The 27,382-nt window shown below is 41.0% G+C and overlaps 1 protein-coding gene and 1 pseudogene across 3 annotated transcripts in view; both read left to right on the plus strand.

Moving 5' to 3' along the window:
• LOC148099680 (uncharacterized) overlaps nucleotides 1-27,382 on the plus strand; it is a 103,859-nt pseudogene that overhangs the window by 57,592 nt on the left and 18,885 nt on the right.
• slc8a2b (solute carrier family 8 member 2b) overlaps nucleotides 1-27,382 on the plus strand; it is a 243,944-nt gene that overhangs the window by 56,274 nt on the left and 160,288 nt on the right. For all 3 annotated transcript variants that reach the window (XM_087851323.1, XM_087851322.1, XM_087851324.1), the window contains exon 2: nucleotides 15,646-15,685. The gene's annotated coding sequence lies outside the window, so the exon portion shown is untranslated. The remainder of the gene's footprint in view (nucleotides 1-15,645; nucleotides 15,686-27,382) is intronic.

Consider the following 27,382-nt stretch of genomic DNA (forward strand, 5'->3'; position numbering starts at 1 on the left):
GCCCCTTTATGGATCTCACCCAATTCCCTAATCAACCCAGTATCACAGCAAAACATGTATTAGACACATCAGCCCACCGTGTCCATTTATTGCTTTGCCTCTGCAAAACGTGGAAGCGACGCACAAAAGGACATGTAATGCATAACTGGACACAACTCATTGTGACTGCAAGCGCAATTAAAAAGTTCAGAGACTGTAAAAGTGGCTGATTTCCTCTTGAAGATGATCTTCTCCCAACTCGTCGTGAACACAACAGCTGGCTCCACGGCTACAGCCCTACATTTGGGATGAAGCTCTAAAAGTGGACTGTCAGGTCAGGAGTAACTACGAGCATGCACAGCATTCCTGTAGAGGTTAAACTGGCAGTATGGAGTTCCACTGTGATGTGTCTGAGGGAGAAAATTTACTTGTGCCAATTTACCAAAAGAGAAAGTGAGAGAGATTTTCCTTCCAGGGACTTTGTCAAGCCATCCAGTGTGCTTCACAGATGGGAGAGTACATAAGAACAGACACGCATTTCAATGATGCATTCTCAAAATGGTGTTCTGTAAACTGACCAGAGGTGCACAAGAAAATTATCTTCAGGGGGAGATTTGCTAAAGTTCAACAGTTTCTTTTAACCCTTTAAAACAGGTCGGAGCAGCACGCTCTGTTTTGCGTAACTATTTTTAAATCCCGGTAGCTCTGCAACCACGTGAGCTAGCGCAATAATTTTTTTTGCATATGAAACCGGAGGAGTTGTACTTACATCTTCTGCCATCAGCTTGTCCTCGGTCACAGTTTCCTTCCACATAAAGTTTTGCAAAAACTGCATAAAAAGCACTTGCAGCAACAAATACATAATATTCCAGAAACACGCTTTGCCGATCCGATCAGCTGTTCATAACACTTCCTACATTGGTTTAGACGTCAGCGCGAACTATCGCATGTCCGCCATGACCTGCCCGAAACCGAAAGTGACGTCATTTTTGCAGAAATGTAGTTTTTTACCATCAGGGCCTCATGAGCCTATACTGGTGTTTTTAAAAGTTATCTTTGACTTTATGACTTTCTGTGTGGTTTCTGGGATGCTTAGGACTCATATTGCACTGCTGGAAATAGTTTATTTTGATGCATATGCTGCTTTTTTGCAAATTTGCACTATAATATTTATTTTCGTTTTTCCTGCAGTGTATAAAAATTGGTGTATTTCAAAAATAAAACTATGAAGACACTCAAAATAAATTTCCTGTGGTGGGAAACTATTTTGTGTAACTTTTTTGTATTTACAGTTTTGAGGGATAAGCCTCTTAAATTTCTCTAACTAGAAATATATGTTAAAAAACCAAAAACGATTTTCAATTTTTTTGTAGTTTATTGCACTTTTTTGCAATTTATGTAATTACTATGCACTTAATGCAGACATATTATTAAAATCTAGGCTGTAATGGTTGTATTGATGTATAGCAACTTGAAATGCTCCCAAAAATGGCTCCACAGCATGTAAACATATAATATAAGCTCTGGAGGACTTGGTTCTATGGTAGGTCTTAAAGGGTTAAATAATCATACCTCATAAGATAAGATAAGATAACCTTTATAAGTCCCACGCAACGAAATTTGTTGGGTTAAGGCTGCCGACCTTTGCCAGCGCCACCCTTCCGACCATACACACATTACAGCATCACATGGGGAAGGCAGGTCAGAGAGGTATAACAATGGAAAATGCACAAATTGAGGAAAGACGAGGAGAAAAAAGAACTCCCTCCAGACTGAGCTCCAACAGGGAGATCAGTTTGAGAACGGACAAAAAACTCCTCAGCACATGAATCAGCACATCTCACTACATAGAAGACATAAGCTTCGAAGGCGTGTGGAGGGGGTGGGGGTGAGTGCAGGTCTGTGTCAGTGTACATGCGTGTGTGAAAGTGTCCCTTCGCCCGGTTAGGCAAAAGTCAACAATCTTCGGTCGACGCGGGTGGCCTTGAATGATGAGGGAGAAAGTCACAACACGGTCGTACTATCTAAAGAATAAAGAATTGTTATTCTGTCATCTTTGATTTGATGAAGATGTGCATGAGATGAAGATGGTAGTTGTTTTGGTTAGTGCGAACAAACTGCATCCAATTCTACAGTTGGTCTAATGTCCGTCACTGGTCACAGGTCTCTCAGTTCCCGTTGTTCTTCTCCAAGATCTTATCCATATTGCGTTCAGTAAACACAGTCTGAGTACTCGCAGCCCTGCCCGTCGTCTATCATGTCGGCCAGCCTTGTGGGATTCTGAACAGCTGTAGCCGCTTCTTGTTCTTCGATAAGCCAGGTCTGAGCCAGCTCCAATCAGCCAGATCTCTGTTATCGTGATTTCGAATTGGTAGAAGTCGTTCACTGTCCTCCATCGAGAGTGTCACCAGACACCCGACGCAACCGACCATCGAGTATCCAGCAGCAAACGTCTCCGCAGGACAGTCAGGCTCTCCCCGGCCCAGGAGTTGTCAGTTTCATTAAGGGACCAGTTGATCAAATCCATAATTCCTCTTTAGGTTTTCAGAGAACAAGTCTGGGAGACTCTTAGGGTTAGAGAATAAGCGAGACTATACAAAAGATATGAGAAGCCAAGCAGGAAAGATAAGGGAGAAGGAGAAAGTGCGACCGCCTCCGTCAAGAGCCAAGACAAGAAGCCATATAACACTGAAACCATTTTATTTACAAATCCAAGGGTAATTGCAGGGTTGATTAATTGGTTCCTTCTAGAAAGAGACAAAAGAATGTCAGGTAAGAAGAACATGGGATCAGGATCAAAGAGAAGGTGGAAGAGACAAATGAGAAAATAATGAGAAGAAGTGTCTTATTGTGAACACACCTCAAGTTTCTGCTTGTGTAAGCACATCAGAGTCGAGATGTTCCTCGGTGAGGTGTTAAATGTATCTAGCTGAGTGGTGAAGTGCCTGCTATCAGCACGATAAATGTGCTTCTGACATGATAGAGCTATCTGTTCCTTCTCCCGGGACATTTACCTGCAATGTTCCAGTGACTCACTCACACACAGCCACGTTTGATATTGAAATTAAATCTACGTGCCCTGGGTGGTCCATCAGAGTATTAAGCAGGTGAATTAAAACAAAATGACTTTCAGACTCATCTAATGTTATAACCAAGTGGAAAAATGACCATTAAATAGCTATTACTGACGTCTGTGGACTCATTACTCTATAGACGTTGAAGTGAATATGTGTGTGACTTCGCCCTGCACCGTCTGCTTTAAGCTGCCTTTTTTAAAATGTATGAACAGATATGACGATGTTGAACTATCAGTGTGAATCTGCCTCCTTTCATCCCCTTAAATGCTACTCAAATCTGCCGTGTGACTGTATGAAGACAAATCAGGAATATTTCTGTTTCTGTGCTCACTTGCATTTTATTCATCTCTAAGTACCCCTTGTCTCCAGAGTTTTTTGGGACACCAAACATCAGAGAGAATCCATGACAGCACTGTTGGAGCTAATTGGATTTATCCAACTGTAATTCAGTCATTGTGCCAAAATGTGTGTGTCGGCTTTCAGCTGATGATGGGATGAAGCTGATGGTCATATTTCACTTGCCTCTAAACTTCTTTGTGTTTTAAAATTAGATTTTACCTCTTTTGATTACAAATACGAGGAGCAGAAAGGGTCCTTTTGTACTTTTTAGATTCTGTTAAACCTTTTCTGCACATCAGATATACAACTAAGAAGTTGGGATGAAGTCAGTCGGGTAAAGCAGCCTGTTTCTGACGTCAGAGCAGCGTCTGACAGACCTGTAACTGTAACAAAATTAATGAAGGCCTGTCAATATTATCTCATTCATTAGACCTTTTCGTGGCCCTGATAAGCTCATTTCCAGCTCCATTTTCTTTAGTCTTACACTCCAATAGCTTTGCATACGTCACAGTTCAAAAATATCCCTTATTCACCTCATACTGGACCTTGTACTACTTTAGCGCTTCTGCCTTTAAAACATACTTTTTCTGATTAGCGACCGCTCGCAAAGGGAAGAGCTGCTGATGGGTGTGGCTTCAGTTCTCAGAGCCATTGGTTTTGTATATAAAATATAAAGTGGGGCAGTTTTTTAAGTAGGTAACCAATGGATGACATCACAGTGGGTATGTCTATGTTTTACATACAACATTTCAGTGAAAGCCTGACCAACAGTTGAGATGACGAAGAGTAGAAGAAAATATCAGAACCAGAGAATTTAGAGCCTTTGGAAGTCAAAACTCTTATCTCAGAAATTACTTTCACATCTGCTGAGCTCATTGTTTTTACGTTTGACCATGTGTAATATGACCATCCACCTATGTAAGGGGTTAAACTTGACAGGAATAAAGAAAAAGCATGACAGCTCTGCAGTGTAAAGTTGAAAGAAAACACAGTGAGGAGGCCGGGAGGTTCCTCTGCTGTTAGAATCAGCATAACTAACCTTCACAGAGTCAGTCGTCATTCTTCAGTTTGAATCTTTTTCAGAGATTTCACTCTGTATGCAGGGAATAAAAATTTCTGGTGCCAGAAGACGGTAATGTGAGGTAGTTGGTTGTGAAAATGGCCTCATAACCACTAAATGAATATGCTTCTGCTCTTCAAATGGGAAAATGTTGTTGCATGCTGCAGCGAGCTGGTATTTGACTGCATGTCTGGCCCTTAATCTGGAAAGCTCTTCATTAGGGGACTGCAGCAGCACAGGTAACAGATCATTTGCTAAAACCAAAGATTTGCTCTTCGCACTCTGAGTAATGAGGCGAGCACACAAATAGATCAAGTACCCAGAGTATCGTCTGGCTGCCAGTGACCTAACCCTGACGACAAGCCAGATTTATAACATAAGAATAATGATGTTTATGTGAAGACATGAGAGCCCATTAGCTATGAAGATGTCATCACAAGCTAATATCCTCCTGTTTACCATGTGTGAGGACGTAGTAACTAGTTTATAGACTCATTTTTATACATTGTGTTTTCTGGGTTCACATCTCTGCTTTGTCTCAGCCATTGTCACCCCTTAAGTAACTTTTTCATTTAATTATATTTGTGGTGATTAGCCCAAAATCACAATTAATAACGCACGGCACTCCATTTCAATCTAATATGAGATTTTTACCAATTTATGACAACGAGGATTTGATTTGCCTAAACCAATCAGTACAGATCAAAGCATCAGCCCTAGTGTAACATAACCAGTGTTGGTCAAGTTACTTGAAAAAAGTAATCAGTAACTAATTACTGATTACTTCCCCAAAAAAGTAATCCCGTTACTTTACTGATTACTTATTTTCAAAAGTAATTAATTACTTAGTTACTTTTTAAAAACACGATTTACAGCCTGAATAGGTGATAAAGTGATAGATCTTTCAGCCCAATTCTACTTTTTCTACATAATCATCATACAAAATGTAATCAAATGGAAAAGTCTCTTTTTAAAACTTGTTTTATTAGTTTTAATCTTTTAACTTTATGCATCAAGCAAAAATTTAATTATCTGCAACATTCTCTGACTGGAAGAAATTAGTTTAACATTTAAACCTATTTTCTGCACATTCCAGCACATAAAATAAAATATTTTGTGTGTTTACACTCAGTCTTTCAAATAGATGCAAGTAAAACACAGCAGAAAATAAATAAAGTCAAAGACTAGCGGTCCTGTTGCTCTATTTTCACCTGTAAAGCAGGAGTGGGGTAGGCGGAGGGTTACCCTGGTGCAGGTGTGCAGCGGTCAGTGGAAGAATCCGCGAGTTTCTCTGTGAGTTTCCCATTACGTCGTAGCTACTCGGTGCTTGTTTGGAAGTTTAGGGGTTTTTCGCTGTAAAAAGAAGTTTTCTTCCCACGCACAACGGACACTAATGTTTTTGTCACTTTTTATGGAATCAAACTCAAAGTAAGGTCAGTACTTCCACGCTTTAAACGCTGCACGCTCATACTCTCTCTGCACTCGATATATGATCCATTGTTGATCTGCACACAGCTGTTGTCACGAACGTCGCACTTGCTTACGTCACTGTCATGAGACATTCTCGCAAAAAAATCACGGTTTTAGTAACGCAGTAACGCAGCGTTCCTACGGGAAAGTAACGGTAATCTAATTACCGTTTTTGCAATAGTTATTCCAGCATTAATTTAACCAGGAAGTGAAACCCTCGACATTAAGAATATATTATGCAAGCGGTGAGTGCATCAAGCAGCCAACAGTGCTTTGTACACATTGCTGTAATCTGACTGGCTTGGTGCTTGTGAGCTGGGAGGTTACAAATAAGCTAATGCTGAACACTTGTGTTCTCACTTGCACCTATCAGGTGATGTCTGGAGAAGCTTTGTTTTCACATAATAGCAGCTTTTCTATTTGCAAGATCATATATCTGCCATATGTACTTTGCAACATGAAAGGAGTGTAAAATAAAATAAAAAAAAAAGCAGGAAGTGTGTGCACATGTGAGAAGACTCCAATTAAGCAAAATAACCTATTAAAAGTAATCAGAATTAGCACTTCCATATTGTAGTGGCTTACCTAAACATCCCTGGTTCAATCTCTGGTGTTAAAAAACGTGGCGCTATCTGCTGTGAAGACCTTCGTAAATAAGGGAGCTGCTGAAAGTAGCTTCACCTTTCACTTGTAATTATCACTTTGCCTGCTTTACTTTGAATCCGTTAACATTTAAATTGCAATCGGGGCTCTGACTGTCCACAGATGTTCTCACATCCTTACAAACTGGGAATGATTCTCCGTCCGTCAGCCTCTTTCATCACAGTATTTCTTGTCTGGTGCTTGCTGTGACTTGTAAATCCCTTTCTAGACCTCCCCACCACCCGCTGATCAACACATGCTGTTAAATGGATTACATGTCATCTTGAATTCTGGTCTTTTCTTTTTGCCTTAAGATTGTTATTGAATCAGAAATGTCTCTTTAGTTATTCTCAATTTGGTATATCCCTTAAAAGTAGTCCAACAACCCCTTTAATTAGGAACTTCGTCTCCCTTAGACTAAAATCTGCTGTCTCTCTCCATCACATCAGGTCCACAGCCATCCAACCAGCTCTACTTCAGTCTACTCATTACTGTTTGTTTAACAGCAGTGTGAGTCTGGACCTGTAGGTTTGGTGCTAATAGGTTTCTGAATGACAAGAGCAGCAATATGTTCTAATGAGCCCAAATCCCAGAGTGATAATATTCACCAACCATTCGAGTTCTGAGTTGAACCTGTTACCTGCTCGTTACCTCTTCTTCTGTTGTCTTCTGCAAAGAACAACTCAGTGACAGAAGGTGAAGCAGACACAACTGTGGGCATCATGCTGAAATAATTCGTGTGACATTTAAATATCCGCTCTGCAGTAATGTGACATGTGTGCTGTGACTGGTTCAGTAGAGAGAAAAATGTCTGTAGAATGAGACGCTGCTGAATTGTTGAACTGAAGTTTCCTGCTGGTAGAAAAACAACATTTTTCACTTTAGAAAAGAAAGGATGGCACAAACTGTAATTACAAATTAGCTCGTTTGGGTTGTAAACAACGAGGCCGATCTGCCTGCGAGTGACTCCAGAGACGTTTCATAGTAATAATTTCAGCAGCAGGGTGAATTTAGTCCCTGACTGGATTCGTTTGTGTCATTTTTGTGACGAGTTGGAGATGAATTTGTGAAGATGTAAAAATCTGAAGCATAAGGTGGTCAAAGGAGCTTGCAAAGAAAAGCGTCTGGACTTCTTTAAGTTACTTGAAGACGTTTCACCTTCATCCGAGAAGCTTCTTCAGTTCTAAGGTCAAATGGTGGGGAGTCCCAGATATAAACCTAGTGGGAGTTTCCCCCCACAGAGGGACAAAAGGACCCCTGATGATCCTCTAATCGCCTGAGCCAAGGTGTGGAACTGGGTGTGGGTCCCAATCAGCCAGAGTTTCAGGTGAGTTCATTGTGAAACCTGGCCCCACCTTATCATGTGATTTCCTGAGGTCAGATGGCCCAGGATGTGAGTGGGTGTTAAGGCGTCTGGGGAGGGAACTCAAAACTGGATTATAGATGGCAGAGAGTTGGTGTCGTAAACCACCGCCTCTGTTCAAAGATGGTCGCTCACAGTGGACATAGATGCTTCTTTCACTCCTCTTTCAAACCATCTGTCCTCTCTGTCCAAAATGTGAACATTCGCATCCTCGAAAGAGTGACCTTTGACCTTTAGATGCAGATGGACTGCTGAGTCTTGTCCTGTGGAGGTGGCTCTTCTATGTTGTGCCATGCACAACATAAGGTCCAGTTTTCTCTGATCTCACTACGGTAAAGAATCCAATCAACCAATCACTCCCTTTCTTGGTGGACTGACCTCTGGTCCCATTTTTTTTTCAAGCAAATCCATCCATGACTGTATAATTAATTCTACCAAAAATTAATTTAATTGCTGTCTTTGCCATACAGTATAAAGCACCTTGAGGCGACTGTTGGCAGTAAACAACTGGAGATAAATTATCTGGATTTCAGGAGTGGGACCACACTTCCAAACATGCACCTTCTGGGTATTATTTATTCCACCCCCCCCACCCCCCCCTGCAAGCTGCTTGTTCTCGTTTCTTTAAATTCTTCACTTTTCATTAGTACATGAGGAGCTGCCACCAGTCCCCATTGAGGCCTTCCCCAAACTGCAGCTCATTTCTTGATTAAGCGATTCACCTTTATCGCCTAAAACATTAGCAAATCTAAAATGAGTGAGTGGGCCCAGCTAATGAAATAAAACTGAATTGAAAGGCTTAACTTTTTAAAAGTCTTTTTGTAAAACATCGGCGCTGCAAAGATCAAACAAAGTTCCAGGACACAGGAAGTGGATACATAATGTGTTTTCAAAAAAGCTTAACATGGCTCATGGGCTAACCAAAACAGATATGGCAAAGTGAAAGTTATGGAACGTGTAGAAAATCTTCCATACATCTAGTTTCCAGCACCAATCAGTTTACCTTCTCTGGACTCAAATAATTAGGGCTGTAAATCCTGGAGCTTCTGCAGCTAAATTCCTGCATTTTTGGCTCTTAGTGTGTTACATTGGGATTGTTGCACAAACACGATGGTGGTTTCTTTAGAGAGCAGCAGAAAAAATCTGCGTTAGCTGCTGGCTGTGGCCTGTGAACCAGCATCTCATATTCGTGAAGGTGTCAGCCATGCTTCTCTTTATCGATTGCTGAAACGCGGCTCTGTTATTGCCCGGGATGCTACAGTGTTTGTTTACTGCGGCGCTCCAGCTATTTTATCTGCCCTGTGACAGGAAGTGTGTGTTTTATGTGTGTAGTTTGTGTCCTTATATAGGTTTATACCTGCCTCTTTTGTTTACTTTTGCACTCTATGGCATTATTACTTGTCCTAGAAATGTGTGGGTGTGTTTGTGTTTGTGTGTTTGGCACACTTATGCTGGCAGCATAATAACAAGACAGGGGAGACGAAATGTGGCTGACAGATAAAGAAAAAAACAAGACCACAACACATCAGATGCACTAACTGCATCACCTACCTGCTAGTTGACTTTTCTTTTTCATTTGACTGGATTACCACACACACACACACACACACACACACACACACACACACACACACACACACACACACACACACACACTTTCTCTCTTAAACCTTTGTAGAGCTGCCTTTCTAAATCAGCACACAATCAGAGTAGATTACATCAAACAGGGCCATTAAGACGTTTGTTTTGTTTTGTTTTGGTTAATTTGACTTGAACCAAAAGTGATGATGCATATTTATTTTTATTTTTTTTGTGGTAAATTCCAACAAAGAATAAACTCAGGAGTGTTGTAACATTGAAAAATTAAGAACCCTAAAAATCTTTTAGTTTAATTTGACCTGAATCACTTAAAAAAATATAATAGTGCATTCTCTGTTTGTCAGCTTCCATTAATGTCTGGGTGGCGTTGTGCTACATGGTCGCGCTGTGATAAGTTTACTGCTGTCAGTGAATAGCAGAAGTTGCTGGAGCAGTGAAACAGAAGCATTTAGTGAGTTCAAGAGGATTTTACAACCTCAATTTTGTTTTCTAAAAGCAGGAGTGAACTCACACTGTTCATATTTCATATTTAAGTAAAAGCTTCATTACAGTGGCTTTTAAACCAGAGCGTCACATTAAAATCAATAATTACTGCTTCTGCATTTGGGCATCAGGTGGTAAGAAGCCTAAAAAACACTGAAATGTTGTAAAGATCTTTAGCACTTGACCCACTGAATGAATCATTATTAAAATGACTTTAAAAAATCTACAAATCTATAAACGGTCGTCTGTGTAGGTTTTCAGTCATCCGGGTCATGGTCATCTAAGAAATCTAAGGAGTTCGGAAGAGGTCCAGAGACTTACATCAGTGCCATTTGATGTAGTCTCTCTCTCCACTTGCACACCTACAACTGAGGCAGGAGACACTGTTAGGAAAGGACAACAACAAGAACCAGCTTATCCCCCGATCAGATTTGCACACTGTTCGACCTCTGCCACATTTTTAAATAAAACGAGGATTTCTACAGACAAAAACACCGATGTGCCATGCGTGCCCCCGTGTCACCCACTGTAGCCAACCTTTACATGGAGGAAGTGGAAAGTAAAGCTCTTGGCTCTTTCACAGTGACAGCACGTACCCACTGGTACAGATACATGGATGACTCCTGGGTCAAAATCAGAACCCTAGAAGTAGAAGCTTTATGTTTCTGTGCAATGAGATCATGTGAACATGTGAAGTTCACCAGGGAAGATACAAAGGAAAATGGTTTACTGTGACTGTGCTGTGCACACTGAGGAGACTGGAAACCTCAACATTAAAGTTACCGGAAGCCCACACACAGAGCAGTACTTACTCTTTGACTCCCACCACCTTCTGGAACACAAACGTGGAGTAATCAGGACCCTACAACACCAGGCAGAAAACATTCCCTCTAAGCCAGAAGGGAAAGAAAAGGAACACACATGTAAAGGAACCTTTTAAAACATGTGGTTATCCTAATTGGGCTTTCATTAAATCCACAATGATGCACAGTAAAGAAGGTCAGACACCAACTAGGGAGAATCAGAAGGACAAATAGAACAACATTGTCATTCCTTATGTAGCAGGTTTATCAGAGAAACTCAGGAGAGTCTTCTCCAAGTACGACATCCCAGTGTACATCAGACCCAACCACACACTCAGACACAAACTGGTTCATCCCAAAGACAAAACTCCCAAACACAAACTGAACAATGTGGTGTTTGCTGTACAGTGTGTCTAGGAGGGCCCAGACCTCTACATTGGAGAGACCAAACAGCCACTTCATAAACGCATGGCACAACATAGAAGAGCCACCTCCACAGGACAAGACTTGGCTGTCCATCTGCATCTAAAGGTCAAAGGTCACTCTTTTGAGGATGCCAATGTTCACATTTTGGACAGAGAGGACAGATGGTTTGAAAGAGGAGTGAAAGAAGCATCTATGTCCACTGTGAGCGACCATCTTTGAACAGAGGCGGTGGTTTACGACACCAACTCTCTGCCATCTATAATCCAGTTTTGAGATCCTCCCCAGACGCCTTAATGTCCACTCACCACACAGTCTTCTCCAAGTACGATATCCCAGTGTGCTTCAGACCCAACCACACACTCAGAAAAAAACTGGTTCATCCCAAAGACAAAACTCCCAAACACAAACTGAACAATGTAGTGTTTGCTGTACAGTGTGTCTAGGAGGGCCCGGACCTCTACATTGGAGAGACCAAACAGCCACTGGTGTTTATGACACCAACTGTCTGCCATTTATAATCCAGTTTTGAGATCCTTCCCAGCCTCCTTAATGTCCGCTCACATTTTGCGTCAGTTGATCTCAATGGGTCACATGATAGGGTGGGGGCAAGCTCTCACAGTGGTTTCACTCGAAACCTCTATTGATAATCACCCACAGCCTTTTTCACACCCCGTGTGATGAGAAACATCACCAGTAGTGGGTCAATGATTCTCTTAAGGGACACCCCCACTAGAGAGTACCTGGGACTCTCCATCATTTAGTCTCCTTGCTGATGAGAAGTGAAAAAACTTAAAGGAGTCCAGTCGCTTCTCTTTCCAAGCTCCTCAGAGTTTTTAACAATCATGTCGCTTTTTAATTGTTTTGGTGCATTTTTGGCTCCAGGCAACAGGTGAGCTGCTGTGTTGAGTATTAAGTAATTGAGCAATTTTAAGCAGCAGGTGCTTTTGTCTAGCTTTGGGATCCTTTGCATGCCAGCAATCTTACTTTGGGGGAACACCAATTGAGTGTTGAAAGTCTGGCAGTCATCCACGGTCGGACATCGAAGCAGGGAAGGTTTCCCTGGCGTGGCAAGCAGCCAGATACAGTAGCTGTTTTCAATTTGCAAAATATACTATCCAACCAGAGAACGTAATGATATCCTGAAATATTTAAAGTAGATTTGAGTGTTACAGTCAAACAGACAGGACAGCAAATTTCTTGCCAAAAACAAGCAGCAGATTTGTCTTTGACTGTTGAAGCGGCTCACAGGAGATGTTCAGCTTTGCTTTCATTTCATCTGTCACCTTCGGATCATCATCAGCCTTTAGTTTATTTCTGGTCCTGTTGGCTCCACTCGGGGACTCGCACGTTTTTCAGTTTGTTACACCCTGATGTTGCAGCAAGTCTGCCGGCACTGATCACTCCTACCAACTTTCATTGACTACCAGCTCATCACACTCTGATGCTTGGCCCTTAAGTGTCACATAATAACACACTGAGTAAGCACTTAGCAGCATTTTCCCTTTTTTCCCCATTTGGTGCTTAAATGGACTGCAAAAGAGTTCGCTCTCTGCTGACATAATCACCATTGGAGCAAAAATGAACTCTGCAGGTGTTTCCAGTTAGGGTGGAAGACTTTTGTAGGTGTGATGAAATGGATCAATACAAAACTCTTTTCCAGGGTTTAATCACATAATCGCCTAAAATTAACAAAACTGTAGCAGAAAAGTTAAAAAAAAAAGCTAAATGAAAGTGGAAACCCAATTTGCTAGTACGTAATCTGTCATTAGTGCAGCGCTGCTCTTTGAAAGAATAGTATTGGAATTTCACAAAGTCACATCACGAGGGAGAAAAGAGTGATGTGAAAATGCAAAAAGTTATTTTGGAGTTGCTGAGTGATGAATCGAGACACAATGGACAGAAAATCACATCAGCTGTCATTAAATAATGAAATTAAATTAAGAATGTCGGACCAACATGACACTAGTCTGTTGTCGTCCACAGGGCACAGTGGCATAGATTCAATTCAATTCAATTTTATTTATATAGCGCCAAATCACAACAAAAGTGGCCTCAATGCGCTTCATAGATACAGAGAAAAACCCAACAATCATATGACCCCCTATGAGCAGCACTTTGGCGACAGTGGGAAGGAAAAACTCCCTTTTAACAGGAAGAAACCTCCAGCAGAACCAGGCTCAGGGAGGGGCGGGGCCATCTGCTGTGATTGGTTGGGGTGAGATACACCCCACATACATACATAGATACATGTATGTATCAAACGGTGAAGTCGGTGTAATCTCTTTGAAAGTTCAGATAGTTTTTTTTCTGACTTATTATTATAATTGTCATGGTCTGCAGTGGGTGGCTGGAATTTCCGTAAGGCTCCTGAACCTACCTGGGATCCGCCCCTGGGCAGGGCCAACTCCTCCAGCTCCTGCACACCTGGAGCCTATTGCAGGCAATCAAGTCAGAGGGATTTAAGCCACACGTTGATGTTCATTCACTGCCAGTTTGTCATCAACCCAGTTGCTGGATTCACCTTGACTCACGCGCCACCTCCGGACTCCGGATACCAAGCAATCATTTTGAAAATCTCTCTGTGCCTCACCTGCCTGCCCTCCTACCATCACACTCCATCTGAAGCCCCGGATCTCAGGTCAACCTTTCCACGCCACTCAGCCTCCCTGGATTCTCATCACCCCCCTCTCAACACTCTGTCCCCTACTGCAAGTAAGAATTGCTACTCTTACAACTCGCCACTTCAGAGCTGCCTCCACCACCTCCCTAACTCCACTATCTTCTCTCTTCAGTGTGACTGTTCCCTGCTCAGCTCCACTCTGCATCTCAGGCCTCATTCCCTCGCCCTAGCCACGTTTCCCACGCCACGTCAAACTCCGCGTCTTATTGTTTTTTTGTCCTTGCTACGTTTCTTGCACTTAAACCTAATAAATAATTGTTACATCATCTCCTGTCTCTGCTCTGGGTTACAGCACAGGCCACTCGGCCCTGTGACAATAATGATGTCAGTGAAAAGCACAGTACTTGTGATTACTGAATCAGCTTGTTTATGAGAAGGGATGAAGGGAACTAACAACACGGAGCTGGAAATGAGCATCTTAGTCATCTTTAACCAGACATCCTTACTCCTGGCCTGTAACTGACTTCTGATCAAATCTGTGAGCGAAGATTGTTCCCATCGAATAAAACCTATGTTCTCAGTTACGCTACACTCCTACATAACAGTAAAGTATTGTAAGGTAAAAAACATCCTAATCATCCGATAATCCTTTATGAGCAATAGTTGGTGACAGTGAGGAGGAAGAACTCTCCTTTGTAAAGGAAGAGACCCTAGACTCAGGGACAGCCATCTAACACGACTGCTTGGGGGGATTGAGGGCAAAACGCAAACTGCAGAGAGAGACGACACTGAGTTGGGAGTGACAAACGCGTCTCCCTAACCTGCCGTAACCTGGAGCATCAGGGCGCAGACGCTGAAGGGCACCTTGTGTGTAAATGCCAGCAGCTTTGACAGAACGAGAACAGCCTGATGCATCTTTAAAAAAACGCTCACCTCTCTCCGTCATTATGCAGCTTGCTTTCATCTACCAGCTGGCTGCTTTCTGAACCGTCCTCTCTTCCCTCCTTCCTGTTTCTCTCCCTCTCTCTCACATACACTTCCTTTTCTCTTCCTTTTGTGCACACCGATCAATAATCCAATCTATACACCCTTTACCTTGGAGAGAGGACTCCTCATCACTACCTCAGGAAACACACGCAGGCTGCTGGAGTCTTGGCAAGCCGTCGCTTCATTAGCCCACGCAACCACTGAGATGTTTAAATTCCCATACTTTTAAAAGCTGCATGTTCTCTGTCTTAACATTTAATTTTCCCTGGCAGCTCCTTTAAACTCTTTATTTACCAAGACACGCAACAATTACAGGGGCTGGGATACCACATATGAGGCACTAGAATCTGAAAGGATTAAAGTAGCCAGTGATAAAACCTATCAGAGCACAAAATGATGTTCTGTGCTTGTGTGCTGGAGGAACAAGCACTAAAGACACATCAGTAGAAACCTGTAGAGTGCCAGGTTCTCAATAGAAATATTAGCTGCTGTTTCTCTCAGTGATTTTCTATAGGTGCAGTGGAGACAAATCCTTTACAGCCGAACAGTGAAACAAAGCAATTTCTTTCTTTATTGATCTGTTTACTTTGGTTAAGTGTCTCAGGACATTAAGGCAGAAGAGAAGAAGCTCAGTATAGGAGGATGCTGCACTGTGAGAAACCACTTTCTGAGCTTATGATTGAAAGGTGCATTTTAGAGAGTCGGTCCAAGGATGTGTTCAAGATGCTAACATTGTTTTAATGTGTGTCATTTTCTGTTCGGGCCGTCTCCTCATCACATTGTCTTGATTGTTGCAGGGCAGCTGAACTCCTCCACGACCCCATGAGTTTGGTTCGGGTAAGTAAAATGGCTTTGTGCGTTTGTGCATGAGTAAGCTGTGTTGTCACGCATATGCTCGTAGAAGCGCCGTCTGCAGTACGCAAAGTTTTAATGTGCAGTCGCTTTATGCATGAACAAATGCTTTATGAGGAGAGATCCTGCCACACAAACACACACACACACACACACACACACACACGAGTCCCAGTGAGCGAGTCACAGAGAGGCTGCTTTGTTACTGAAGCCAGCTCGCCCTGTTCACTGGTTTTATTCCTTCACTCTGAATACTGAACATCTCACTGCCGTCATCCAAGCCAGGAAACCCAGGACTGCCCTGTGTGTGTGTGTGTGTGTGAACAAATAGTAAATGTGTGCGAGTCATCCCTCCAGGCTGCGTGTGATGTAGCAGCATGTATCAGGAGAACAGGGACTTGTTGCCAACAATCAACAGGCTGTTTCCTCCATGTTTGTGCCATTTTTCTCTTTTTTAAATGCTTCATTCAGTAAAATACCTTCACACATGACCTCATGTTTGCAGTACTGGCCCAGTGGAAATAAGTAAAAGTGTTTGGAGAAAGTGACAGCTGTTGTTCCTTATAAAACTGCCAACAGCCAAAGGTCACCTGAACAAAGAAGGTGACACTATGATGCTCTTCTCTGATTCAGTCCCTTTTAATGCAGGCTGATGTTGGATGATGCTAGATTGCAACGTAAAAACAAAAAGATCAAAGCAAATCTAGAAAACACAGTGAAGATACGAAACAGCGAAAAGGAGGGATTTGTTGTTCCCGAGTGTTACTGGTTTCTGCATCTAGTTGTGTTGTATCTGCAGTGTTGTTGAATTGAAGAAGTTTTTTCAATTTGCTTTTGATCGCTGTAGTGATCAGATTTGAGTTCTGAATAAGATTCCTTTAATGTGGCAACAGTTATGAATGGTCACAAATCAACTAGGGATGCACCGATACCGATACTGGTATCGGTATCGGGGCCGATACTGTAAAATGTGTGTGTACTCATACTCGGAAAAGTTAACCGATACCATGAACCGATACCAACTTATTTCATTAATCAGAGGGTGGCTGGTCATTTCTGTTGTAGTTTTTTAGATTGGCCACTAGGGGGCCAATTATTATTTTATTTATTATTTATTTTATAATAATTATTTTGTTTGTTTGTTTACAATATGGACACTCTGCAATAATTTAAAAGTTTATTTTATTCGCAAACCTAATTTGTATTTATTTTATTCCAAACAGAAGTGTTTATTTATTATTCTGAAAGCTCGAGACAATAGTTCAGTGATATTTTGTAAAATTACAATGTGGAGACTCTGCAATAATTTAACAGAAGTGCTTATTTTTCACTTGAAATTTTTTGTGGTCATTTTTATTAAGATTTTATTTTTTATCGACAGGGAATATAATAAAACCTGTCATCCAATTAATTGTATTTGTGTGTGGTAGAAGTATCGGTTTTTGTACTCTGTATCGGCAAGTACTCAGATCCAAGTATCGGTATCGTATCGGTTTGAAAAAATTGGTTTCGTTGCATCCCTAAAATCAACCAACTTTCAAACACAGCAAACCGGTGTTTGAGTTAGAGATGCACTGATACGGTACTGTGGTGCAGTGGCTGGCACTGTTGCCCTGCAGCCAGAAGGTTTCTCGTTTCAGCATCCTGATTGGTTCAGTCCTTTCTGGGTGGAGTCTGCAGGTTCTTCCTGCGCTTGTGTGGATTTCTTCTGGATACTCTGCTTCCTCCAACAGTCCAAAAACAAGCCTGTTAGATTAACCTCCTAGGACCTGCGTCCACATATGTGGACATCACATTTTGGGTTATTTAGACTAAAATACTCAATTTTGCTCTACATTGGCCTGATATCCACTTACGAGGACATTATACTGCTACTGTTCTATCTATCTTATAATTTTAAACAAATATCCTCATATGTGGCTCTTATTTTTCTTAAAAACAAAAATAAGGTTAAAAAATAAATCTGGTAATTCTTTGTTTTTACATTCATCGGGCCCCAATCAGCCCAAATATCAAAGAGAAATGTCGTGGAAGAGTTCGGGTCTTAGGAGGTTAAATGTGGAGACAGGTAAAGTGTTTAAGGTTTATAGAATGTGTTAAGCGTACTGTATTAATCTAAATAATAATTGTAAAATGTTTGAGCTGTCAGTAAGAGAGAAGTGATATAAACGCGTCCATTTTCATTTTTTCTCCCATTTCTGATTATCTTCCTAAAAAATGACATTTGATGATTTACATGATTCATCTTCTTTAAATCTACGAGACGTTGGCCATTCAGTTAAAATGTATACAGTATTCCCCCAAATTATTTTGTAAATGTTTGCATCCTACTATCACACTAAGCTGTGTTTAGCTTCTTTTAGTATTTCATCTAAACCAGCTGCAACAGCAGATCTGATTGTGTTGAAGATGAATCCATTTAATGCTGAACAATAATTACTTTTATGGGAATCACTGCAGCACAAAAAAGACTTCCTAATGCAAAGCTATTGGATCGATGAAACGGCAGATGGCTGCAGCGCAATCAGAATTATAATGAAAACAGAAACAGTCACAGCCCAGCGCATGTTCCATTTGTTTCAGGGAAAAGAAGAAATATTAATCATGGCGTTTACCCAGCGAGTGAATCAGCTGACAGCGCATCAGTGCGTCTCTAAATTTAATCAGTCTCTAACCTCTTATTTAAAAAAGCAACATCAAGGAAGACTTTTCTCACAGAATTTGTGTTTTCTTTCTTTATCATTTTACATCATTTTCGTTCATTTTTCCATCATCCTTGTCTTCTTGGTCTCTCTGGCCTACACCGCCTCTGTTTTTCACCGTTTCTCTTTCTGGTCCCAGAACAGTTGCTGTTATTTCAAAAAAATAGTCAACTTCATGCAGTTTACATCAGTAATTATACTTCTCTGTCCTTCCTTCTTCTTTTCCGCCATCCCTGAAATGTAATGGAGACCGCGATTAGGGACAGCTCGAAGTATGAGACACAGTTTTGACTGGGGAATCACCTCTAACGATGTGGGCAGCGGTCCAATAGGATGAGATGCCAGTGAAAGTGGCCATTTCCTCTCCATTGTCACACACATTGATTATTTTTATGCCCGCTTGAATTATCTCATCCTCATTAATACTTTATTACTTTCATTTGATCACATTTTATTACTCCTCTGAGCAACATTTCTTCCTTCAGTCGATATGTCTGCTCTGGGTGTTTGCCTCCAAGCCTGTGCCCTGTGTGAGAGGTCTGTGTGAAATATAAATTACATTTATCTCTGATTATCACTTCATTAACCCCATAAAGGTAAAATAGTTGAAGTCTCTTTTAGTTAAAAGTGTGGTTTCTGTCCTTTTGCAGTAGGATGTAGAATGTTTGGATACTTTATACCACTTTGTACTTGATACCATCGGGGAAATTACTCTTGCAGCAGTAGCAGAACAATTCAAATAACTTTTTTATAAGTAGAAGTACTATATGGCCAAAGTGAAGGCCTAATAATTTTTATATATGAGTGTGAGCATGTGCTGATGAAGGATAATGGATATATTGAACTATGGATGTTAAAGACGGTGCTGGCAGGAGGAAAAGACCTCAGAGAAGATTCATGGATGCAGTGAAGGAGGACATGCAGATGGTTGGTGTGATGCCAGTGATAGAGTGAGATGGAAAGAATAAGAATAAGACCAAACTAAATAACAAAAAATAATCAGGTCCAACTGTGTAATATGGAATTCTAACAAGTGCAAATGACATTAAGAAATCTGTATATTATAAAGTAACATCAAGTGTTTTTTAAAAAATATGATCTGATTACTGATTCAATACATCCCAGTGAGTGTGGAGCGTGACTTTGAGACTGCATCTAGAGCAACAGCATCAGCAGCACTAATATGTGTCCCACCTACACCAATATCTTTGGACTACAACAATATTCATTTCACAGCACAAAGCAGCACTGCATGAGCATGTGGATATGTAACTTAATGCATTTACTCAACTGAAGCTCGCTTTAATGTTATTATACTCCAGGTATTTTTATTTCTTCTACTCTACCACCTTCCTGCATGCAAGGCCACATATTTTGAAGCTTGGTTTCTTCTTCTGTTGCAGATTTTAACATTTGGATTTACTCATGCACGCTGCACTATTATTAAAGATAAAACTACCCAGCACTATTCAAGTACTTAAAATCATCTCCAGCTGCAACATTAAAGAGAGATACACATAAATAAATAATTATGACTCGGTTGTATAATATTAATTTACGTGTTCCTGCATAATACTGAAGTACTATAGGGGTACAGACACTGAGTCCGGTGTTCTCACGGCTCTAGTTAGCCTAGCCCCCGGCTAGCTATCGAGCTAGTGGCTAACAGACGTCTCCGAAAACGTCGTAGCGCTTTTGAAAATATGTGGTGTCTTGATAAACTGAGCAGATATTTGAGGTTTACACAGCTACATTCTCGCCTGAAAATATGTTAAACGTTTATTTTGTGACCCAGAAAGAATAATAAGAGTAATATTAAAACTAACTAGCTGCCGCCATTGTTGGAAACTGAGCTGGGCTGCGCTATGAATTCTGGGACACAGCTTCTTCTTCTTCTTCTTCGGGGTTTAACGGCAGCTGGCATCCTTGTACATGCAGTGCTGCCATCTTCTGTTTCAGTCCGTTATTACACTCTTAAATCCTACTACTTATTCCTGCGTCTTTTGGGATCTTACAAAGCTTCAAACGACGCGTCGACTATTAAATCAGTCGTCGACGATTTTGATAGTCGACGTAATCGTGACTAGTCGACTAATCGTGGCAGCCCTATTGTTTATGCAGGTTACAGTAATACATCTGTATCGAGGCTTTGCCTGAAAATCGTACTTTTCGTTCCTACACTGGATTTCTATCTAAGCAGTTGTTCTGTTTTGCCGAGTGCCCCCTACCTTGAGTTTGAATGTGCCACTCACTGACAAAATCCTGGGAATGGCTGAGACTGTTTGTCACAAAATGTTTGTTTTAACCAAACACACGCCCACATTAACAAGATTTTTATTAACTATGCAACATGAAACCTGATCCATCATGACTTCTGCTTTTTTTGGGGCCTCCTTGTAAACCCGTACCTCAAAGGCTGCCATTATATTGTGAGCCTTAAATCTCCACCGCTGATTTCCTCGACAAAATGATTAAGATACATTCTAAGATTGTCCTTCGGTGTCCCTGCATCAGCCACCCCCCACACGCAGCTTCCTTTAATCACGTACACATGGTTTGCCAGAGGTTTCATATTTCCATTGGCTTCCTGTCTGCCTGTTTGTAGAATATAAATGGCTGCAGGATTTGAACCTGTAACCTTGTTACCTCCAGGGACTAAATCCTGCGTCTGAGCCTGAATGTTATTACCCGACAATCCAATCCATTACTTTCACTGAACAACACAGACTGTTGCACACCAGTAGCTTCGGGATGCTGGGTGAAGATGATTGAAGCATAATCAATATTTTATTAGAAAGGCTGACACCCCCTCTATGTGTGAAAAAGACACAAAATCAATGGGTCTAGATTTGTGGCATGCTGGTCACAGGTCTTTGTTTGGATTCAGTCTTGGCAAAATCCTCCAATTCGTCCCATTAAAAATGTGAAAAATAAATAAGATTGAAATAATGTAACCTGTGAAACCAACTATTTACTATTTTACTATTTATTAACAGTACAGCAGTGTGACAAAAGAGCCATTTGCCAAGTCATATAAAAATTTAATGCAATAGCTGTAATATTTTAAAGACCATTGTGATGATTTGTTGAAGAATAATTTGTTTTCTAGTGAACCATGTTATGTATACAGCAGCGATTTGTTTTAAGGCACAGGGTTATTTTAATATTAGATTTTTTATAATAATGAGGTATATTTAATGGTGTTGCATGCATTAGAAAGAGCGTGCATGGGATGAAAAGATAAACGGACAGCCATTGTTCTCCTGCTCCTCGTCTAAACATTGCACGAAGCAAAGAAGTGAGTATTTTTCTGTAGCAGAGGCACAAAAACATCTCGGTGGTCGTTCCCAAACAAGCACAAATGTTACAAATAGACTTGAACTGGAGCCTCACATGAGCACAGTCGGTTGGCTCTCTGGAAGTTACTGCAGCCGAGACATATTTTCCATTTTATGTCTTTTACCAGGACAGACAATTTCATTTTACTCTAATGCCAAAACCTCTCCTCCTACCAGCATCAATCTGGCCATACTTTAATAGTTTGGGGAATATGTCTCCCAGGGAAGTGATAAGAAGAGACCAAAAAATCTGAATGTGGAGCTTAGTGATCCCACAGTGAGAGGAAATCCTTCCCCACCTTTAATCTTGCTATTTTATATTATGAAAGAGAACAGGGAACAGTGCTGTTCCACTGATTTTTATAGATGAAATGACAGATGGTCAGGTCGGGGACGGATATTGTATTAAATGTGCTCAGAGTAAAAAAGCTCTATATACTGTACATAGCAAGAATTCTCTTATGCAATTTAGTGCATGTGTGTGTTGAGAGATGTCGCTCATACTGCATACCTCTGCATTCTGCACATGTGAGCAGACTGAAAAGCGAGTTTAGAGGCTTCACGATGTGATTGGATGATAAATGAAAAGTCTGTCTGTAGCTGCAGTGGTCGATCGTTTTAAATGCCTTTAAGGAAATTCAACTATAAATGTATTTGCAGTCTCACTCTGACGGTAAAGCGATATTTCTGTAGTAGTTACTGTATCTCTCCTTTCTTCTGTAAACATTGCTTTTTGATTAATGTGTAGGTCAGTTCTGTTTGATTAGTCATTTTTAAAGCCAGGGTCGATTCTTTGTGTGGTTTTAAATCGTTTCAGCTGACACGTTCATTCTGTCACTCGGTCGACTGCAGAGGGACTTTTTTGTGCATCGTTGCAGATTATTTAAACTTTATTAGCGCTCAGTTCGACCAACTTCCTGTCACATTCCAAGCGAATATAACAGTCGAGCAGCAGATACCAGCATGTGTTTCCCACCGTGCTGAGCCAACACACAGTGTGTGACATGAATAGTCCTGTGTCCATAAATGGTTCAGTGTTCCTGCTGCGTGTGGTCTCTAATGGCTTCTGCCTGGATACAGCGGTGGGTGGATGCTAAGGCAGAGGGGAGGAGTGTGTGGGTGGGTGGAAGGTGGTGAATAATAATTGGCTTTATATAAGTGGACCAAAGGGGAGTTGAAGATCCCGGCGTGTTAGAGAGACAGTGATCCATTACAAGTAAATGCTGATGACTTTAGAAGGACTTCGTCTGCTCGTGTTATGTCCACGTCACCCTCCAGTCCTGTGTCTCGTCTCACCCACTATGTTCTATGTTTACCTGAATGAACTTCTTTGGTTCATTTGGTTTACTTGGTGTGAGGCACCAACACACACTGAGTGGTGTGTTGCTTGTAGCTTACAGTTGAAGGTGGTAATTGGATGAAATTATGATCTTCTATGTTTGTTTTTCATTCTGTTATATTTCCCTTCTATCTTTCACTTCATGATAAATTGCTTTCTTTCCTCACCATCATATTTCCAACTGTTCCAGACTTTTCAGCCCACTGAATAGCTCTTATCATTTGATACACAATCACACCCACACCTCAGTCACCCGCTGGTCTGCATCCATGCTGTGTTTAACTTTCCAGCCGCCAGAAGCCTTCTGTTTGTAACTTTTTCCCCATGTTTGACTCCAATGCTCTTATTTGTACTTTTCCTGAACATCTCAGGCTCTCTCTTTCTTTCTTGTTCACTCGTGATTGAACACGAGTTTTAAAAAGCGCTCTGTGGAGCACAGTGGGGTTCATGATTTCATGTGTTCTGCAGCCTAATCGGAGTCTTCACACCATCCTTTCACACGGCTTGATTGACAGATTTATTATTTACTTAACAGATTCACAGTGACAGCTGTCATCGAGGCAGCCTTGGAAATCTTTGCTTAGACAGAAATGAACATGTTTAGGGCTCAAGAAAAATCTGTGCCTTCTTTTACAGCAGTCACCAGATTATAGCATCATTTCATAGATGATACAGGCACATTTATTCAGAGGTCTCAGTGCTTCATCAGGATGGCTGATAATTCCTCCTTGTTGTTCCTTTTTTCTTCTCAGTTTTTCTGCCACAGGCCTGATATCAAACTTTTCTCCTCCCCCCTCATTTCACATATTCCTCTATCCCTCCTTCCTTCACTCTGTTTGGTGACCATCACTTCCTCCTCCTTCTGTTTTTTTTCTTGTTCTTGCAGCTTATGATTTCACTCTTCTCTCCGAACTACAACCACCTCTGCAGAGCAGCTTTATCAGCCCACACCCAAAATCTTTTCCTCATCCTCTTCCATCCCTTCATCACTCCAGCTGCACAGTCCTAATGATGCTGGTGGGTATTAATCAGTCACTGTAAAGATGACGTAAACCAGTGTCAATAAATATAAATGAAAAACACAGAAAATGTTTAGCATAAAAAACTGCTCCCATGAAGCTTCGACAACATGTCAATAAGACAAATGGGATATTTGCCAACAGCAACATTCATCCTGTGTCAAAACCTCATGGGAGCCATATGTGCTGGACACCAACACACATATATTTACATGTGTAATTAACAGTGTTGGTCAAGTTACTTGAAAAAAGCAATCAGTAATTATTGATTACTTCCCCCAAAAAGTAATCCCCTTACTTTACTGATTACTTATTTTCAAAAGTAATTAGTTACTTAGTTACTTTTTAAAAACACGATTTACAACCTGAATAGGTGATAAAGTGATAGATCTTTCAGCCCAATTCTACTTTTTCTGCATAATCATCATACAAAATGTAATCAAATGTAAAAGTCTCTTTTTAAAACTTGTTTTATTAGTTTTAATCTTTTAACTTTATGCATCAAGCAAACATTTAATTATCTGCAACATTCTCTGACTGGAAGAAATTAGTTTAACATTTAAACCTATTTTCTGCACATTCCAGCACATAAAATAAAATATTTTTTGTGTTTACACTCAGTCTTTCAAATAGATGCAAGTAAAACACAGCAGAAAATAAATAAAGTCAAAGACTAGCGGTCCTGTTGCTCTATTTTCACCTGTAAAGCAGGAGTGGGGTAGGCGGAGGTTTACCCTGGTGCAGGTGTGCAGCGGTCAGTGGAAGAATCCGCGAGTTTCTCTGTGAGTTTCCCATTATGTCGTAGCTACTCGCTGCTTGTTTGGAAGTTTAGGGGTTTTTTTCGCTGTAAAAAGAAGTTTTCTTCCCACGCACAACGGACACTAATGTTTTTGTCACTTTTTATGGAATCAAACTCAAAGTAAGGTCAGTACTTCCACGCTTTAAACGCTGCACGCTCATACTCTCTCTGCACTCGATATATGATCCATTGTTGATCTGCACACAGCTGTTGTCACGAACGTCGCACTCGCTTACGTCACTGTCATGAGACATTCTCGCAAAAAAATCACGGTTTTAGTAACGCAGTAACGCAGCGTTCCTACGGGAAAGTAACGGTAATCTAATTACCGTTTTTGCAATAGTAATCCCTTACTTTACTCGTTACTTGAAAAAAGTAATCGGATTACAGTAACGCATTACAAGTAACGCATTACTGCCCATCTCTGGTAATTAAACTGAGAAATATTCTCAAAACTGTATCGTGATTTGTCAAGAAAAATTATGACGCAGCAGCATTTATAACTGTAAATAAACGAAGGACATTTTCCCTCCTTGTTTTCTGAGCTACTGTCACTGATGACACACTTCCTACTATGAATTATAGCTTTATGGTCCAATAGTAGTGTCAAAGCATAAATTAAATGTAAGCACAGAAGTAGCCCAGGTAGTATTTTTCCCTGTAAAAGTACAACATGAAGACTCGACACCTTCATTCACCGTTTTGTAACAGTCACAATGGTGTGGTGTCTCTTTAAGACAACCCGTCGAGAGTTGATGTTGTCATCCGTATGCGCCACTGACCCTCTCTGTGATTGTGTGGACATGTGCTTGCACGCTAGTGCATGAGGAGGGACAGATTTTATGTTTTACCTCTCCACACACCCTTTTTTTTTTTTTGCAACGTATGGGCTGTACAAACGCTGTGCGCTGTTTGTTAAGCTGCAGCCGTTCAACCGGGCTTATATGGTTGACGAAGAGAATGAGTATTAAAGAATACGCTGTGGAATTCCCAAAGCCAGCGTGAGTGTGCATTCTTTGGACTATCCTGCTAAGTGTTTTGCCGCCTCCTCTCAACCACTAAACACAACCCGACGTTACAGTTTGCTCTTCCTGTCATGAAGTAAAGCCAGTGAGTGCTCAGTGCAAACAAGTCATTTGTTTGCATATTGGTTTATTTTTGCCTCGAGAGGTGAAACACGTTTCTCGTTTCCACATTTAACGGACTCATCACTGGAGGCTGATACGCAGCTCTTTCTCTCAGACATGCCCGGGGCTTCTGCACGCACTAGACAACATACACACGGCGTTGCTATGGAAATGATATCGTGATTTGACTTTTTAATAATTTTGTTATAACAATTTTATTATACTGTCCGGTGTTATCATGAACAATATGATATGGAGCAGTCATAGTCCTATTAATAGAATAGAATTCAACTTTATTGTCATTGCACATGCACAGGTGCAGGGCAACGAAATGCAGTTTGCATCCATCCAGAAGTGCTTTAGTGATATAGATATATTACAGTATATATTAGCAATAATATAGATATGTAAGTATGTTACAGAAATGGGTCTGTTATGGTATGTTACAATGTACACGGTATGAAGGTATGTTATGAATATGCTATAACTATAAGTATGTACAGGCTGTAGTGAGTACAGGCTATATACAGGCTAAATATATAGTCATGTAAATGTAGGTGTCCGTCTATTCTTCTGTTACCTGTGCTTACCTGGTGCTTTCATGGGTTCTCTGGGTATTTCAGCTTCCTCCTGCAGTACAAACACGGGCTCATTAGGTTACTAGCTGTTTCTAAATTGGCTGCAGATGTGAAAGTGAGCATAAATGTTAGCTTCTGTTAGCCCTGTGGCAGGCTGTGGACTCTTGGATATGCATTTAAAAACATGCTCATAAATTGTATGCATTTGAAGTTTGATTGTTAAACTGAATCAATCTGTGTTGCTGTTCCTCAGGCTGTAGGGAAATGTGACTGATTCTTCATGTTTTCTTCACTTTGTGTAATTGCTGATTTCATGAAATCATTTAAGGAAGAAACAGGCCGCTCATTCAATGGAGGAAATGATTTTACCACATATGTGGCTTTTGTCGTTGCAGTGCTGCCAACCAATGAGCCGCAGCACATTTCACAAGTGTCCTAGAAGTGTCTCTCTGCTGCGTGTCCATTACAGCTGCACAGAGTGTGTGAGGAAGGCAGGGAGGCAGACAGGAACAGCACAGGGAATGCTGTCGATTCTCAAAATAAAAGACCCTGTGCAGGATGAAGGCTCTGCTTCTGAAGTGCTCCCAGTGTGGTTTGAAGCCATGTGAAGGAACAAACAGACGTCACACCAAGTGTGTTTGAAGAATTAGGATGTTAATTCTTAGCTCTTATGTCAGATTACCTTGGTAATCACCAAATAAAGGCTGACTTTGGTGCTCAAGCCAGGCACCTCAGTACAATTCATTCAGTGAAGCAAAAAACCCGTTCAGCCTGATTCAT

This window comes from Neolamprologus brichardi, chromosome 14 (genome assembly GCF_056152115.1).
Source record: "Neolamprologus brichardi isolate AB-2024 chromosome 14, ASM5615211v1, whole genome shotgun sequence".
In the NCBI taxonomy this organism is placed as follows: domain Eukaryota; kingdom Metazoa; phylum Chordata; class Actinopteri; order Cichliformes; family Cichlidae; genus Neolamprologus; species Neolamprologus brichardi.